The 17,035-nt window shown below is 42.5% G+C and overlaps 1 long non-coding RNA gene across 1 annotated transcript; it reads left to right on the forward strand.

Annotated features, from left to right (window-relative positions):
* Positions 1-2,353: 2,353 nt before the first annotated feature.
* On the forward strand, positions 2,354-16,823 carry LOC124275530. The gene is made up of 3 exons (XR_006898303.1): positions 2,354-2,498; positions 6,763-6,766; positions 16,811-16,823. It is a non-coding gene; the product is annotated as an uncharacterized LOC124275530 (long non-coding RNA).
* The last annotated feature ends 212 nt before the right edge of the window (positions 16,824-17,035 follow it).

The raw sequence follows: 17,035 nt of genomic DNA on the forward strand, positions 1-17,035 counted from the left end.
GTATGCTTTATACCTCACGCATCGCCTTGACAATGGTCAGCTACGTGACAAACCGCCACAGCATCCGTTCCAGTACTACGACCATCGTAACTCCCATACTTTATCAGTCATGACTTACGACTGCACAGAGGTGAAATTGTTTATTCGCCTTGGAATCATATCGTGGATAGGAGTTTTCGTCGCTTTGAGCAATAACCCCAATAAATCGTCTAACACATCGTAATGATGTGGAAATTCTAACTCGTATCTTTGGCCTTTACACGTTAAAGACTACGCTTTCGACTACCACACTACGTGGATAAATCTATGAAACGCAAGGGCGTTTTGTTTCGTAATTGTCACAGTATGTCCTCCAGGGCAGCTGATATGACGGTATTACGTAAACCACTTGTGGTAATGCAAACAGAGGCAAACAGCAGAGTTTCGTCAGATTGTATCTCCGTATCAAACTGGGTCCATTATGCCCTTATTGTCAACCAGAGTCACCATAACCTGAAACATAGGTCACCATTCAACCAGCAGAGGCACGTGACATGAGATAATGAGTTCAGTCCAAGTGCGTGTACAATAATAACTAAGACGATTATCTCGACCAATCAAACCAAATGACAGTTTTATAAACATACAGATTTTACCCATCATTTTCTCTTATCGCTGGGCACGCTACAGCTGTGTGAATGAGTGGATTTGATTTGGGGCCGCTTTTAACAAATTACTGTTGAGCACTGTTTTATCGAACTTGAAAGGACCTGAGTAAAATGTCAACCTATCCTAATGTCAACATGACCTACAACGTGTTTTCACACATTTACAATCCAAAGAGAGCGATATCATATTTGAGTGAGTGAGTGAGTTTGGTTTTACGCCGCTTTTAGCAATATTCCAGCAACATCACGGCGGGGGACACCAGAAACGGGCTTCACACAATGTACCCATGTGGGGATTCGAACCCGGGTCCTCGGCGTGACGAACCAACGCTTAAATCTCTAGGCTACCCCACCGCCCCGATATCATATGTGAACTAGACTACAATACAAGACTAAAATATTCAATCAATTGTTGAGTTATTGAGAACAGAAACAATAAATATGTTCTTAAAATTAATACATATGCAAGTACGTTTCCAATAGTTTCAGTTCGAATCGTTTTTGTTTGTTGTTTAACGCCGCACTCAGCAATATTCCAGCTATATGGCGGCGGTCTGTAAATAATCGAGTCTGGACCAGACAATCCAGTGATCAGCAGCATGAGCGTCGATCTACGCAGTTGGGATACGATGATATGTGTCAACCATGTCAGCGAGATATACCACCGATCCCGATAAATGCCTCTTACGACAAGTATGGGTAGATGAAGACCAAATCAAACCCGGAAGTTCACGGCTATGTCGTTGATTGAACCCCAGTATGTTGTACATTCTGCTCAGTAATAACACCATGGACAGTTTCGCCCATTTCGGCACGACGATATCGTTATTGTCATATAATTATGGATTCAAAGATAAATGTGTATTTATGTATTATATTTTGTTATGTTAAACCCACAGAACTGGAATAAATCCGGAACCGCTTGTGCATCACTTGTGCTCTTGTAAGTATGCCCATTGCATCTGGTCAATATAGTATCTATAGACTATAGGATGTTGTATTGTCTTCGTCTTTGTGTTGGCTGACCAGTACGTAGCTGCCCTCTCTACAGTGTAGGCATTTCTCATAGTCTGTGTCGTGGTCAAGTGGACAGCAAGTCCAATATGGATACATCTCCCCATTGTGATCTGTACTTCATATCCACAAGTGTGTACCCTAAATAACATTCATGATATGTGGCGTGTACATAATCGAGTTGCGACCAGACAATCCAGGGACTGATATTGGCAACGACGATCCCTACCGTTGGGCACGATGATACACCCTCAGCCATTTAGTCGCCTCTAAACTCCAGCATAGGGTGTTGGGGACCTTATCTAACCCGGATTCCCCTGTGGTGAAACACTTATCACTGACATCATTCGAAACTAGAATTGTCTTGAGAGCATCGACGTTCATTACAGATTGTGTATTGATCTGACAAATATAGTTTTACGTATATGGCAGTTACCTCCCTCGTTTACCTCTCGCTTGCTATAAGGAATGACCATCCTGATACCACTGAGCCTGCGTCCCTCCGTTATTTGCATTATCTTGTTACGTGGTTATCAAAGTAGACATTCAATCGTGGATGCGCTATATCTACGCAAGCTTACAAATCCACACTCATTGTAAAATTACGTCATATTCGTTATTACGTCAAAGCCTGTCCTTGTTCATGTCATATTCCTTGTACCAGAAACTTAATCACTATAACTTGATAAAAGGGACATAGAGAGCAGGGCCTTTATTCTCGAAACGTTCGTAGCCCTAAGAATTCTTAACTTTGATCGTAGCCAGTGTGCTAAGAATGGGCTTAAGGAGTTCATAGGGCTACGTACGTTTCGAGAATAGGGGCGGTGGGGTAGCCTAGTGGTTAAAGCGTTGGCTCGTCACGCCGAATACCCGGGTTCGATTCCCCACATGGGCACACTGTGTTAAGCCCATTTCTGGTGTCCCCCGCCGTGATATTGCTGGAATATTGCTAAAAGCGGCGTAAAACTAAACTCAGTCCGTCAGTCAGTTTCGAGAATAGCTAGCCAGGGTCCCAATCCCCAAAGCGTTCGTAACTCTACGGCCCAGTCCGCGTGTGTGCGCGTGCCTCCGTCCACGTGTGTGTCTGCGTTTCGCTATCTCTGCATCTCTCTGCGCGTGATAATGACTTCACGAAACTTTTCAAAATTCTCGCTCAGGAAAGACATAAATGCAGCCAATTGTTCCATTAAATCAGTATTAAGCACTCGCTCGTGTAACAACCTCTTCAACGTGATCGCCCCAACCAACAAACAACTAAGAGCCTCTCATGTGAATGGACAGATTTAGTTTCTAGACCTACTTCCCCATCAACACGGGGAAATACCGAGCATATTACATATTCCGTTTTTCCGCCATAAAATAGTTAACGGGTAAACCTAGTCAGTGTTGGACGTTTTTCAGCATCAGATGGCACCGTTCCCAAAAGTATTTCTCCGTGGTGCTGGTGCTGCATGAGAACACGGTGTGCCAGCACTAAAGCCTAGAACACCAGTGGCCGTAATGAACGCTCCCAGCGACTGCCTGCACTGATGAGGTAGGTACCTAATGTTCTCAGGAAGGGGGTCTTCTTAGACACCGTTTCGGTGCTGGCACTGAGACCGCATACACGGGTAGTTGCAATAATTGTGGCAGTATGCACTGGTTAATGACCAATTACCTAATTACCTGTAGTATTTAATGTTCTGTTCTGAATTTTCTTAGACACCTTGACCGTTTGTCTTCTTAATGAGGAGCCTAACATTTCTCCAACTTTACAACATTCAACATTACAACATTCAAGGAAGGCCTCTGTTTTACAGCAGGCGTGTGGAGGACACCAATGGTCCTATTTTGACTTGTACACGTTCCCTTCTTTGTTTGTTTATCAGGCGAACAAATGACTTGCCTTTGCATGGAATTGTGAAAGATACCAACAGCGAAGCTGGATACTCTAATCTTTTGGCGAACACCTGGTGTCATAACTATTTGATAACATAATATAGTCGGGATACAATCGATTTTATTCAGAGATTTCTTGTGACTTTGGAAATTGTGTTGTCGCTACTGTTTTCACCAAAGATGTCTAAAACGTCATGCATGATGTCCAGTGTTTTTGTTCCTGGAAGAAAGAGCCGAACTACAATATTTTGCTCATTTGGAAATATGTATGTGCACGAAATACTTCGTGTCCAATGAACCTTTTTTCTTTGGGATAAACCACCCAAAAATATATTTTCAGGATTTTCTGTATTGTACATTCAAGGTCTACCATCACAAGATCAAATGGTCAGCGCCTTGTCTGCTTTTACCAGAGTCAAGTAAAGACGTTCGGAAGGTTTACAGAGGACACAGCGACTGTGTCATCCTCACGTAACCTGCATCATCCTGGCTCAGTGTATCCAGCCATCTGGATTCGTGGAGCTACATATTTTCATACTGCAAAAGCCAGCTTAAGTGAATGCCTTCCCCGACCTGCATTGTTTGGCTGTAACAGAACTTGAGTAAGTTCGTCGTGTAAAAAAATCAATTTACAGATAAAGGCATAAATTCCTCTTTTCGCGACTTGCCAAAAAACGTTTGGCAGTTTCTTTCCCCAATTACCTAGCATGTCGTTGAGACTTGCAAGGAAATCTGTTTCTGTGTGCATGGGGGAATAAATCTAACCAGGGTTATAGTGCATGATGTTTTACGCCGCCAAGACCAAGCTATGTTACGACTGCTCGTACATAGTTTTTATGCTCGAGCTATGACCAGTAGTAAAGTTGTTGGTAGCACGACCAACTAACTACTTCGTCGGGTACGATGGTGTAAAACCACCAGTCCTTCGACGTATCCAAAATTCGAAATACAGAGTAAAATCCGTCAGTCGTGCATGTTCAGATTGTCACAGGGTTGATTGTTTGTTTAATTGTTGTTATGGCCGCACACAGCAATATTCCAGCTATATGGGGGCGGTCTGTAAATAATCAAGTCTGGAACAGAATATCCAGTGATCAACAGCATGAACACTGACCTACGCAATTGGGATACTATGAGTGAGTGAGTTAAAATCTAACGTCACATCGGCAATATTTCAGCCATATCGTGACGACAAAAAGCTACGTACTAAGAATAAATATATTTATACTTATTTAAAATTCTGTCAGCGAAAGAGATACGATTACGTGTGTCAGCCAAGTCAGCGAGCCTGACCACCCGATCCCGTTAGTCGCCTTTTATGACAAGCATGGGTTACTGAAGGCCAATATTCTAAGCTGGATATTCACAGGTCCTTCACCACAGGTTCTAATCCCAGTAACAATCAGGTTCCCATTAAGATGACATCTTGATAAATATATTGTTGCAGGGACATCTACCGTTCTATCATAATCACATTCTCTGATTGCTTGATTTGGTGTTAAGCCCGAGCCACACATGCCATACACGAGGAAACTTTGAATTTTCCGGGAATATCATGATAAAAATAGATACATATTTTTTGGGGGTGCCCATGAAAACATTTTGGGCTCATTTTCCGAAATATCCAAGATGGCGTCCAAGCTGGACACCAGAAACCAAGGATTTCCAATTCTTACACCATGTAACTTTTCCCGGCTGGATTAAAACATCGGGCACCCCAAAATATATGATTTATCATGATATTCCCCAGCACAATGTTCATGCTTTAGACGGGCATGTAACAATCAACCTCAAAATCGGACCTAAGCCACTGCACTAACAATTAACTACGTCCCCATGTAGCGAATAGGTTCACGCCCCCGTCCAGTACGTGCCACCTTCGCTACAGTCTCAGCCACGAGTGTTTGTGTAGCCACTGCAAGTATTTTCAAAATGTACACTTACACCAAACCTCATACGATGTATATTTGTGTGGATCTGTGTTCGTCGTTTAGTGATTTGCCAAAATAGTTATTTAAATACCTTACTAGCAATTCCAGGTGTGCTTACGTTTGTTTGTGGAAATATGTGAGCAAGGTTCCAGTCTAGAGGAAGAGTACAGGCACCCCGTGTTCCTCACCACACCTGTTTGTAAGGATGAAATAGAATTTCCAGTTGACAAACAAACAAAACATTTGATGGGGAAAACGTATGCGGCGTCACAGCAGTGAGCGATTGTTTGTCAGTGGGATGCGCATTGTAAAGTGGACTGGACCAGTGATGAGGTGCGTGAAGAGGATGCACGCAGGTATGGAGAGCTCCGCGGAGGGGATATTGCTTCAGTGTGTGAAAGATGGGTGGATAAATGTGTGAGAAACATGTGATTCACGTTGTGAAACCACTGTGAATTATTATGTGTTGCATATGATTTATTGTGAATCACTTTGTAGTGTAGTGAGGAGGGCGTAGCTACCATTATAAAAAAGCCCGGGCTTACACATGATTTTTGCTTTAAAACCCCATTTTTCTAATTCTTGCCAAAAATACATCAAATATTATCTAAATATAAAGCTTTGCAACCTATCGGGCTTACACGAAAAACTTGATTTGCTACGCGCCTGAATAAGATGATTCAGTGTTGGAAAGTGTGAATCAGCTATCGAAAATAAAAGAAACGTCTCTTGGTGTTCTTACAATCATAAGTCTCTGAACTATTTAGTGATCTTAGCGACCACCTAGTGATCTCAGTGATCATGTAGTTATCTTAGCAGTCTTAACTATTTGCAGGATCTTCGTGATCTTTGCCTTTAACGATCTCAGCGATTTTAGGGTGAGTGAGTGAGTATGGTTTTACGCCGCTTTTAGCAATACCAGCAATATCACGGCGAGAGACACCAGAAATAGACTTACATTGTACTCATGTGAGGAATCGAACTCGGATCTTCAGCGTGACGAGCGGATGTTTTAACCATTAGGCTACCCCACCGCCCCTAGCGATCTTAGCTATCTTCAGGCGACCTTGGCGACCTAGGTGCCGTTGTACAAAGCAGCCTCAGCTCTACGACTGTGATAGGTCCATGTTAAGGCAAGGGAGATACGAACATCCTGGCACTAAGATCAGTTTGTACGAAGGCATCCTAAGCAATGTTGGGGATCGCGGTGATCTTTGCGATATGATATTCCCATCTTACACCGTGGCTGTCCTATTTTCCAAACTTTAACATAGAGTCGAGTTAGTGGATAGTTTTGTTGAACATGGCCTTGAGTTAAATGATATAGCTTTCTTAGCGGTTTATTTAACTCTAAAATAGTCCGCTGTGTAATGTTGATTCATACGCGTAAATACCTAAACGTAAATAATCTTCACCCACATTCGATTCATTTATAGCCACGTGCGTTCCTTAGACAAATATTTACACTATCAAAACGAATAGACCCGGAAACGCGACACGGAAATATACACCACCTTTGCTTTCCCTCGTGTAATGTAGATTGCATGTGATTGCATGTGTGAAGAACCCCAACTAGAGTTAGATATGCTGGCCTGTCTGATAGACACTTGTCTATTGCAGGACATCTGATGTATATTTCACAGCCGGGCTGACATTTATACATCCCAGCTGTCGATATGCTGGAGAGAGGGGAGATAGGAGACGGCGATAAATAGATTCCAGTGGTTTGAGTGGTCAACGCGGCCGGAGAAAGTACCGATTGGGGGGCTATGAATATTCGAGATGGACATAAAGGGTACGCAGGACACGACATCAGTGATAACTGCCCTGCTGATAGAGCCCACTCTTTGGCTCGCATGGGTGAAATGTACAAGAGATTGCTTGTTGATGTCGTTATTGGATTAAATGCGGTGAGGCTCCCTCCCGAGCACTTGGTGGGATATTAATCTCATGGGTTTATGTATGTAAGATACTGTGGGGTTGTATTTTCCAGAAGATATTTAGAGAAACACCATTGAGTTACTGGGATTACAGTTAATCTGTCCCGAGCGTGGGGCCTGGGAGGTTCAGAGGTAGGGTGGGGGTGGGATCGAGGAAGGTCAGATGACATTTTTCAGCCACTGATTCACAAAAGGCAAACAGTCAGTCAACCAATTTGTTTGTTTTTCACAACATATTTTACTGCAAACGCCCAATTATCATTTTTTCATAAACCCCACGTAGCACTGCGACTTTCGGTTCGTGGAATTGCAACCTCAGGATATTTTCAGTTTGTATCATAACAAAGGATAGCACCTTATCAATATCCAATTTGCTTCATGTGTGACGTATTATTTTGAATCGCACTGAATAGGGGATTCGAACCCGGTACCAGCCGATCCTTGCTCACCAAAGAGTTTCAGTTGTGCAAAACCGAAATTCATCATTCGCCGTTCAACAAGCTTTCTTGAAATACTGTGACATGGAACACTACAACAAACTTTGCTGCAGCCGTCCTTGTTTGAACAAAGGTAGCCGTAGATAATACACATTGAGAGCGAGCTGTTCTATGATCTTATATATCAGCAGTCTTAAAGCTACATGTTAGCAATAAGTTCTGGATCAGACAACACAGTGATGGATAGCATGAATACCAAATGATGCCATCGCGGTACCACAGAGCGCTAGAAAGATTGTTCACGTCGGTGCAAGGCGGCTTGTGATTCGGGGCCACATTCACTTGTAATTTAGACCCACTTTCACATGTGATTCGGGGCCACATTCACTTGTAATTTAGACCCACTTTCACATGTGATTTGGGACTGGCAATTTTCACTTATGATTCGCCACTACTTTCACGTTTTTTATGGGAACACTTTCACTGGTGATTTAGGAACACTTTCTCTTGTGATTTGGGAACACTTTCTCTTGTGATTTGGGAACACTTTCTCGTGTGATTCGGAAACACTTTCTCTTGTGATTCGGGAACGCTTTCACTTGTGATTCGGGGTCACATTCATCGGGGCCAGATCGGTGACAATGGCAGGCCAACCTGTTCTATACACAAAAATATGAGTCGTTAGAAACAGTACTCTAACTACAACTGAATACTGTATTCCCAATCCTAGAAATGCAACAGACCGCGATACAAATGCTAATCCTAAATTGATCAATGATAAAGTTAATAAAGCTGGAAAACGTGTTGTGCGGGCGTGTCTTGAAGTCAATAGGGGACACACACGATATTGACTGTGATAAATTTCATCCACGCAGACTGACGTTTATCACAACGATAACATGTTTACATTGACTGCAGACTCACAATGTGCCCCCATGTCCTTGATGTCCTTGCGGGTCCAGTATGCCACTGCCGTGCAATATAAATGTGAATAGTTGCTAATTTGAAGTTACGAACACTTTATTTGAACCATGTCCATTTGTCCAGCCTGGGATGCAAAGGCTGGTCATCATGGCCTGCTTGATGAGGGAGGTAACCGGGGTGCATCGTTAATCATTGTGGTCAACCCCTTCAGCTGACCCTGGGCTGACTACGTGACTTATACACCTGTCATTAGAACTCTATAAACAATTAACAGCGAATGAACCAAAATCAACCAACAATTTATTATAACTAGTTTCGTGGACGCTATTGCCTTGAGGCATTCTATCATCACATGGCACACAACGGGAAGTTACACATAGATCCTAGCAACAACTCATTGATTAAAGCTACATCATTGTTGCCTGGCAAATTTCTCGTTTGGAAATGTGTTTTTTTCCCGCAACAGTACATAAATTATGAGTTGATCAAATGATTATAATGTTCGTGGAAATATTTAATCCCTAGGTATTAGATAAACTCATGCATTATATATGTAAATTGTGTGAGTGTCAAGTGGAACTGGTAGTGCCCTTCTGAAGAACATTTTGTAATATTCAATGGTCCGTTCTGACAATTTTCACAGCTATTTTGCATTTTACTCCAAGTGGATGTGTTTTGTCAGAAATTCGAGCTTGGCAATTCTCTGGCGTTGAATTTTTACATTTTGCACTGTCATCAAACAACCGTGCGATATCACGTCGATGTCAACCTTCTCTATACACGCCTTACGTCATGTGCCGCTACAAAACAACGTGATTTAAATATAAACTATTTACATGAAGACTACTCATTACACTGGATTATAAAGTATGCTTAATTATCTTAAATACTTTAAAAGGCAAAACAAAGACGATAAACAGACAAACGTGTGGTTCATGTTACCTTTGCTCACTTTTTGTTTTTAAACAAAAAAGAAAGCATCCCCTTGAAAATCTTTGTGTTATCAGTAGGTTGAACGCAGTCACAGAAACACAGAAAACTACTGTTATAACCACAAGTTTTAGTTCGTCAAAACCGTAGTTCGTTATAAGTATTTTGACTAATAGACATAGCAAGCGTCAGGAACAACACACAGTTCGTTACATCCGTCAGTTCGTTATATACGTGTTCATTATAAAGGTAGTTGTCTGCGTACAGTTACTTTTGCCCGGTACTTCATGTACGTGCACTATTATAGGAGAGGTGAGGGATGTAACACGATTCAGATGGTTGCACCATACAGTGATGTGCGTGCTTGCGTGCGTACGTGTCTATGTACGTGTGCGTGCACGTATCCAGACTAACTTGCAAAGCCGGTTTTATAGAGTCGTCCAGTGTCATATCATGCAGTAGTTTACCTCCCACATATCGACTCGAACCCACAAGTCCTTGTTAATGTGAGCACCAGGCAAGGCAACATCAAGTTGTCTCTGGTTTGATGCGGCCGGGGTCCGAACAACCGACTCCTTTCTTAGCAGACCATAGAGGCGGTCACACTGTTTAATATACCTTAATTGACCTAATTAATGAAAATTGCAATACCAATTAGCGTCAAGTTAAAATATATAAACATTTTAAATCAGATATGCTACACGCAATTTCACATATAGCATAATTGTGATCTTTTAATAAATTATGAAAATATCAGCAATACCTCTACTGTTAGCTACAATCTGCATTTTCTTACATACTTATACCTCTCGTTCAAATCACCATTCATGTTTCACGCCCAGTCATCGCAACTTCCGAACTTTAATACGATTCACCAACCATGATAATGGGTTCGAATCCCACATCGCCCAGATTATCATTATAGGTTCGTCAGCATCGTACCTATCGAACCATCAGTATTGTTTTACGCCGTTTGTGTACATTATTCCAGCAATACCAGTGTGTGGGACAGCAGAAATGGGAGTCACATGTGGGGAATAGAACCCAAGAGGACGCTTCAACCACTTTGCTACCTTAGCTTTTCCACTGTCCACGTCTAAGGCATACATCGTTTTAGCGCCCTTGCCACATGAAGCTGACGCGGTCTGATGTACGGAAATATTGTTCAAAACGGCGTAAAACAACTCTCTCTCACTTTCCAAGTCAGACCTTTAGATGAAGCAGCTTTCACTGTAATAAAACTAAACGGAGCCTGCTTGCATTTTATCGTAGTGAAATATATACAACCAATTCTGAAGCATTTTAAACTCACGCCGAATTTCTTCTTACACACAGTTAAGGCGTAATCTTAATGCTATGTACTGTCAACACCGTTGTGTCGAACGTACGGTTATCTCGATGTAAAATGTTTGTCCTTGCGTATGTCATCTCTTTTAAGCTTTTTGCGTTTGTGACGAACCTTAATAACTCGATGCATATACGTAAGTCTCTTCAACTTCGAAACAATAGTGTTTGTCTGTATGTGCAGCAAATTTCAAAAGTGACATTGATGAAAGATTCCAAGAATAGTTTTTATCAAATTAATTAAGTAATGCAACTGTATTTTTACATCTGCTGACAACTATAAGACAAATGTGATTTATCCCGGCCTCTTTTCTCGTTCCGAATCCATTCCGAATCACATTTAGAGCTGACTGCGCTGCAGGCGAGCAAACCCGCCTTACACGAAGACATGTCAGGCATATTGAAAACACTGCCAAACCTTCCCAGCGCCCAAACTACTAATGGTTTGACGATGTCTCGCTTAGCCGTAACACGACTCATTTGTCATTCCGAGCATTAGTTGCTACCGCTGTTGAAAATGGATTTCATATTCCATCAATAAAACAAAATATTTGTTCAGCTGCATGAAGGAGAACAGTGGCTTGTGACAATATCCTGTTGTGTTGGTTGTGTTGGGATTGTGTTGACACATTTCACAACTGACACAATCGCTTTACACTGCTAAAGAGTGTTAATATCCTCTAGGTGTATTGTATTTCTCTCACAGTGATTGATGGCTCATCTGATATGCAATGTATTCCGTGATAAAGAGCACAGGGCTGTAATGATATTTGCCAAATGTCACCAGTAACGATGAACTTGTTTGGAGGAGGTGAAGAGGTGAAATTGGTGTTGTAACATACGCATACTTGCATACACGTGTGAATGTCACGTACGTGGCTACAGAAGCTCATCTATGTGGATAAAAGCTCAGATCTGTCTAAATGACGCCAAAGGGTGGTAGGTCACGGAAGAAATGTACCCACCAAAGTCGAACACGACGTGTTCAACAGTCTAGCTACAGGTGCCCCAGGAACGATAAAGATAACAAAAACATCGTGAATACGAAACAAATCATTTTACATTGATTACATCCTTTACATGTTACCATCTACACATTATACTAGATCAGTCATGAAGGGATGGAAGGTATCTACTCAAAAGAAGAATCTGGCCCAGACTCAATTATTTACAGACCGCCACCATATAGCTGGAATATTGGTGAGTGCGGCGTAAAACTAAACTCACTCACTCACCCACTCAAAAGAAGATTAAGAAATCAAATCCTTCAATATCAATATTGTTCTATACTTTAATATACAATATTTTCTGTCATGGTATTTGGCGTGGTGGGGTCGAGTAGTTGTTAAAGTGTCACGCTCTGTCACGCCGAAGGCCCGGGTTCGAGTCCTACAATGATGACGCCTATTTCTGAGGTTCACCGCGACATTCCTGGAATATTGCTGCCAGCGGTGTAAAACAAACTTCACTCACTCGCTGCCATGGTATATGCTCCTCAAATGGAAGAACATCCGAATCGGATAGCTTTATAGGTTATATCCAGTAACATGAAAACAATCAGGTATTCTTTAAGCATTTTTTAGAAGTATAAATGACTGAACATCGTGTAGTGTACCTTTCTTTAAGCATAATTCCAGACATTTTGCGACAAGAGAAACTAAAGGGGTGTCTTTACACATAGGTCGGGAATTGAACATGGACTTTCTGCTCGACGAATGAGTGGTGCGGTAAATATTAGGCTGTCCCACCGTCCCCAAATGAGTGCTGGTTCGGTATAACGAATTGAGTTAAGTAACGGTAAGTCAGATTATCGTGTTAAGAAAGACCAAAGACGTACGTCTTTGGAAAGACAGAAAGGATGCAGACTTAGAAGTTTGCCTTTTTTTTTAAATCGTGATATCACACCAACAGATTAAACAGGGTGAATGTGGGATTCGAACTCAGTCCCTTCTGGCAGATTAAATGAAAACATAGAACCATGAATATATTGGTGCATATATTGCTTGGTGGCGGCTACAACTGAAACAAACAAGGAATCGTTATTTGTTGGCAACGTATAGTTATTTGGAATTTTGGGGTCAAATCCAAATTTCTAGAGTATACATTCTCTTGCCCGGCAGAAATTACGAAAATGAAATAAAAGGTAAGTGAAAGATTGAACGATCAAATAGATACACTTTAATAGTTTTCATCTCTGCAACGTACAAACGATCTTTCACTGGTGATTGACACCTATATTGACAGATGCCAGTTTCTTGTGGCTGACACAACAGACAGGCATGTTTACATCTGTAAAGCACAGGGCTGAGGCTACGCGAGATGAATTTATTACACGCCCAAAATGAGACATTTGCCGCTATTTCAATCAGCACCAAACGCCTGTTTGTAATGACTGCTGATTGCCTGAGCACGGAGGCAGATATTTGAGTTAGCTCAAAAAGTCATCATTTCTGTGGCGATAACACGATTGGGATGTGTTTCTCATGGTATCGATGGGGAATCTGCGTTCCAAGTTTGTTTTATTACACAGAACGGATAAAGGCCCACAGGTTGTGTGAGGCTGATTGTGTTAAAACATCTTTCTGTTATCAGCTTCAAAACATGCCTGCGGGGTGACGGTCATTGATACTACAAACCGGTGATCGATTGTATAAGCATCGATCTAATCCGCCGTGGTGTTGTTGCAAATGGTTATATACACATGGAAAAAAATATCGCAACACCTCATATTTTCCATAGTATCATGTGCTATCAACTATAGCAAAGGAACCGAAGGAATTTAACTTACTCTCTGGATAAATTGACCCCCAAAGAATAATTACATGGCAAATCCAAAACCAAAAGAAAAGCAAACATGGCAAAAATGTATAGTTCTGATAACTGTGACCGTATGACGTTGACAAATGAGGTCATTTTCATGATTCTGACATTCACTCCTCAAGAAATCCCATAAGTATCAATAACGGAGCATAACGTCAATATCTGGCGTAACCTCCGCCAACTGCAATAACATCCTTGACCCTCCTCCTCATTGACTGTATCCGACGTTGCATTTCCGTTCAGGTGTTGCGCTCCATTCTTGATTGAGGGCTTGTCCCAATACATCAAGGGTTTGTACTGGAGGATCTCCCTCGCATATTCTGCAACCTATATTGTCACAAAACTATGGGGTATACACTAGCCACATAAAGCAACTGTGCATTGTCAAAATATTATATCAGTTGATAAGTACGATAACAATGTCAAAGGTACATATAAACTTTAATGGAGGGATCATGAGACCATAACAATTCGGGAGAATTTCAATTGAAAAGTCAATTACAATGACGTCACGAGTCCACAAGCGGGACAGGGGTCAAACGACCATGTCACAAGCTCAATAACGGGTATGTCCACCATCGGCATTGAGAACAGCAGTGTATCGACGACGCATAGAGCCTATTAAACGTGCAATGAAGGCTTGTGGGATGACACGCCAGATTCTCTCAAGTTCTGTTGCAAGGTCAAGGACGTTATATGGCGGATGAGGAAGACAGCGTAGACGTCGATCCATCTCGTCCCAAACATGCTCTATCGGGGAGAGATCCGGTGAATTTGCAGGCCAAGGCAGTAAGTCAGCGTTGTGGTGTTGCAAGAAATCCATAGCAACCCTTGCCGTATGAGGGCGGGCATTGTCCTGTTGGAAGGTTAACCCAGGGCCATGACGTTGCAGAAAAGGAATTGCCACAGGTCGAAGAATCTGATCCCTGTAGCCCACACCAGTTAAGTTGCCCTGAACAATCACCAAAGGAGTTCTTTGACGTGCTGTTATTCTACCCCAAATCATCACGGAACCAACACCAAAGCGATTCCTCTCCAAGACACAGGCCTGTGCATAACGTTCTCCCACGCGTCTATAGGCACGTTGACGTCCATCACTATGGGAAATGTTAAACCTGGACTCATCTGTAAAAACAACAATTCTCCACCAACACAAGGGTCTGCGGACGTGATGTCGGCCCCACATTCGGCGAACTTGTTGATGACGTTGTGTCAGGAGAGGCCGTATGGCGGGACGTCGTGGTCTGATCCCGTGATGACGTAAACGTTGTCGAACTGTGTTGGGGTGGATACGGCGAAGCCTTGGGATGGTTCGGGCAATCATCACTGCAGTCTGAAACCTGTGGCGAAGATGGGGCACCCTTATCCATCTGTCCTGTCTTGGCGTTGTCACACGTGGACGTCCAGAACGTGGCCGATTGGTGACGTCATTTGTGTTCTGGTAGCGTCTCACCAGTGCAGAAATGGTGTTCCGGTGGCAGTGGAAATGTGCCACTGGACCATCCCAATGGCCTCATGACGTTATGCAGACGTGAGCCTTGGCATGCTATGCGTTTCAAAAGCCGTTTAATTTTTTGAACGATCGCAAGGGCAGGGGTTGAGCTTTCCAAAGTGACAGTATTGTGTGGCATTCATTTGCTCTGTTTCTCTTTCCCGGAATGCACGTACAACAACGTATTGCACGTCTCAAGGACGAACCCACTGACGTCATGGAACGTGGCACGTGCATGCATGTTGGATACATGTCACTAATCTCTGAGTTTAAATCCTTATGTGTCTACACAGGTTTGATAAATTTAGATTTTAAATTTTTGTATGCACAGTTTCTTTATGTGCCTAGTATATATCGGGACCCCTGGCTGGCCAAGGTAGATTTGCTACCGCCTCTTGAGGTAGCAAATCACAACGACAAGTCAGTGATGTTGCGTTGTCCATTTAGATTTTGTCTGGTCATCAGAAGGTCAAGGTTATGCCCTTGTGAAAGGCACCCCCACACCACCAATGAATCCCTGCAAAACGGTGCTTGCTTCATAATATACCTTTGTGTATATATAGTGGTAACGCCATACTCAAACCCAGAAATCAGTATTGAATACAAATAATCGTTTTCGTCCCGACCAGTGGACCTTCACCATGACGTCAAATTCCAGTCGATATTGTAGCGCTGCGTTATGCTCTGGTTCTACATCTGGCTGATTTTAGGAGTTTTCGGACCGTTCTGTTGGACAACCGACAATTTTGGAAGCCACAGTTTTTGACACGCTTTTGACACGAATGGTTGAAGTCTTGTGATTCTGACAGGGACCTATCCTCCCCAGTAGTGAACGCGGGCGGTCTTTAACGTCATTGGGTTGCAGATGTTCTCTGGCCAATCGGCGATGACAGTCGATGGGTGACAACCAACATCTCTTTCGGTAGCCCTCAATGAAACACCGACATTTCGCATACCAATAAATTGCCCTTTTTTCAGCAGTTGCCCATATTTTCTTATTAACAACGAAATCAATTTGCAAGTTATTGAGCTGTAAGAATAGTTTCCTCAAATTTGATATATGCGTAAAGATGGGTACACGTATTGCATGTGATGCTCACATTTGGTTGTGGCACGTGCATATCTAAACCCCATGTATAGTGCTCCCGTAGGTCAAAATAATCATACAAATATAGTTATGATATATGATATAGTTATGATATGGGTATATATGGTTATATGGGGGATAACGTTGATGTTGCGATACTTTTGTCCATGTGTATAACTACACTGCTACATCAAGTGCCTATTTTCCACCCACAAACCATGACAGCCAAAGCCAAATTCCCAAGTTATCACCCATCATCACACAAACAACCCCCACCGCCCCACGCCTAGACTAAGGCTTAGTCTCTGAATATATATAATTTTGATAGTAACAAACAAGCCCATTTATATTGAAAAGGAGCCCTAGGGAGACCAGAGATTCTGAGGAAATCTAGACTTGCTTTATTTAGGGCTTTAGCACAGCAGAGAGGTCTTGGCAGTAGGGAAATTAATGTGGTTCAGGGACTGTGAGACAGACTACCCCACGCCCAACAGTCACAGATTATATCCTCAACCAATCCCCAAACCCAACCCCACGCACCAAACACCCCCACCCACCACTCCCCTAACACCCACCCCCTAACCCCCACCC

This window comes from Haliotis rubra, unplaced genomic scaffold (assembly GCF_003918875.1).
Source record: "Haliotis rubra isolate DU_JTF1 unplaced genomic scaffold, ASM391887v1 Scf20, whole genome shotgun sequence".
NCBI lineage: Eukaryota > Metazoa > Mollusca > Gastropoda > Lepetellida > Haliotidae > Haliotis > Haliotis rubra.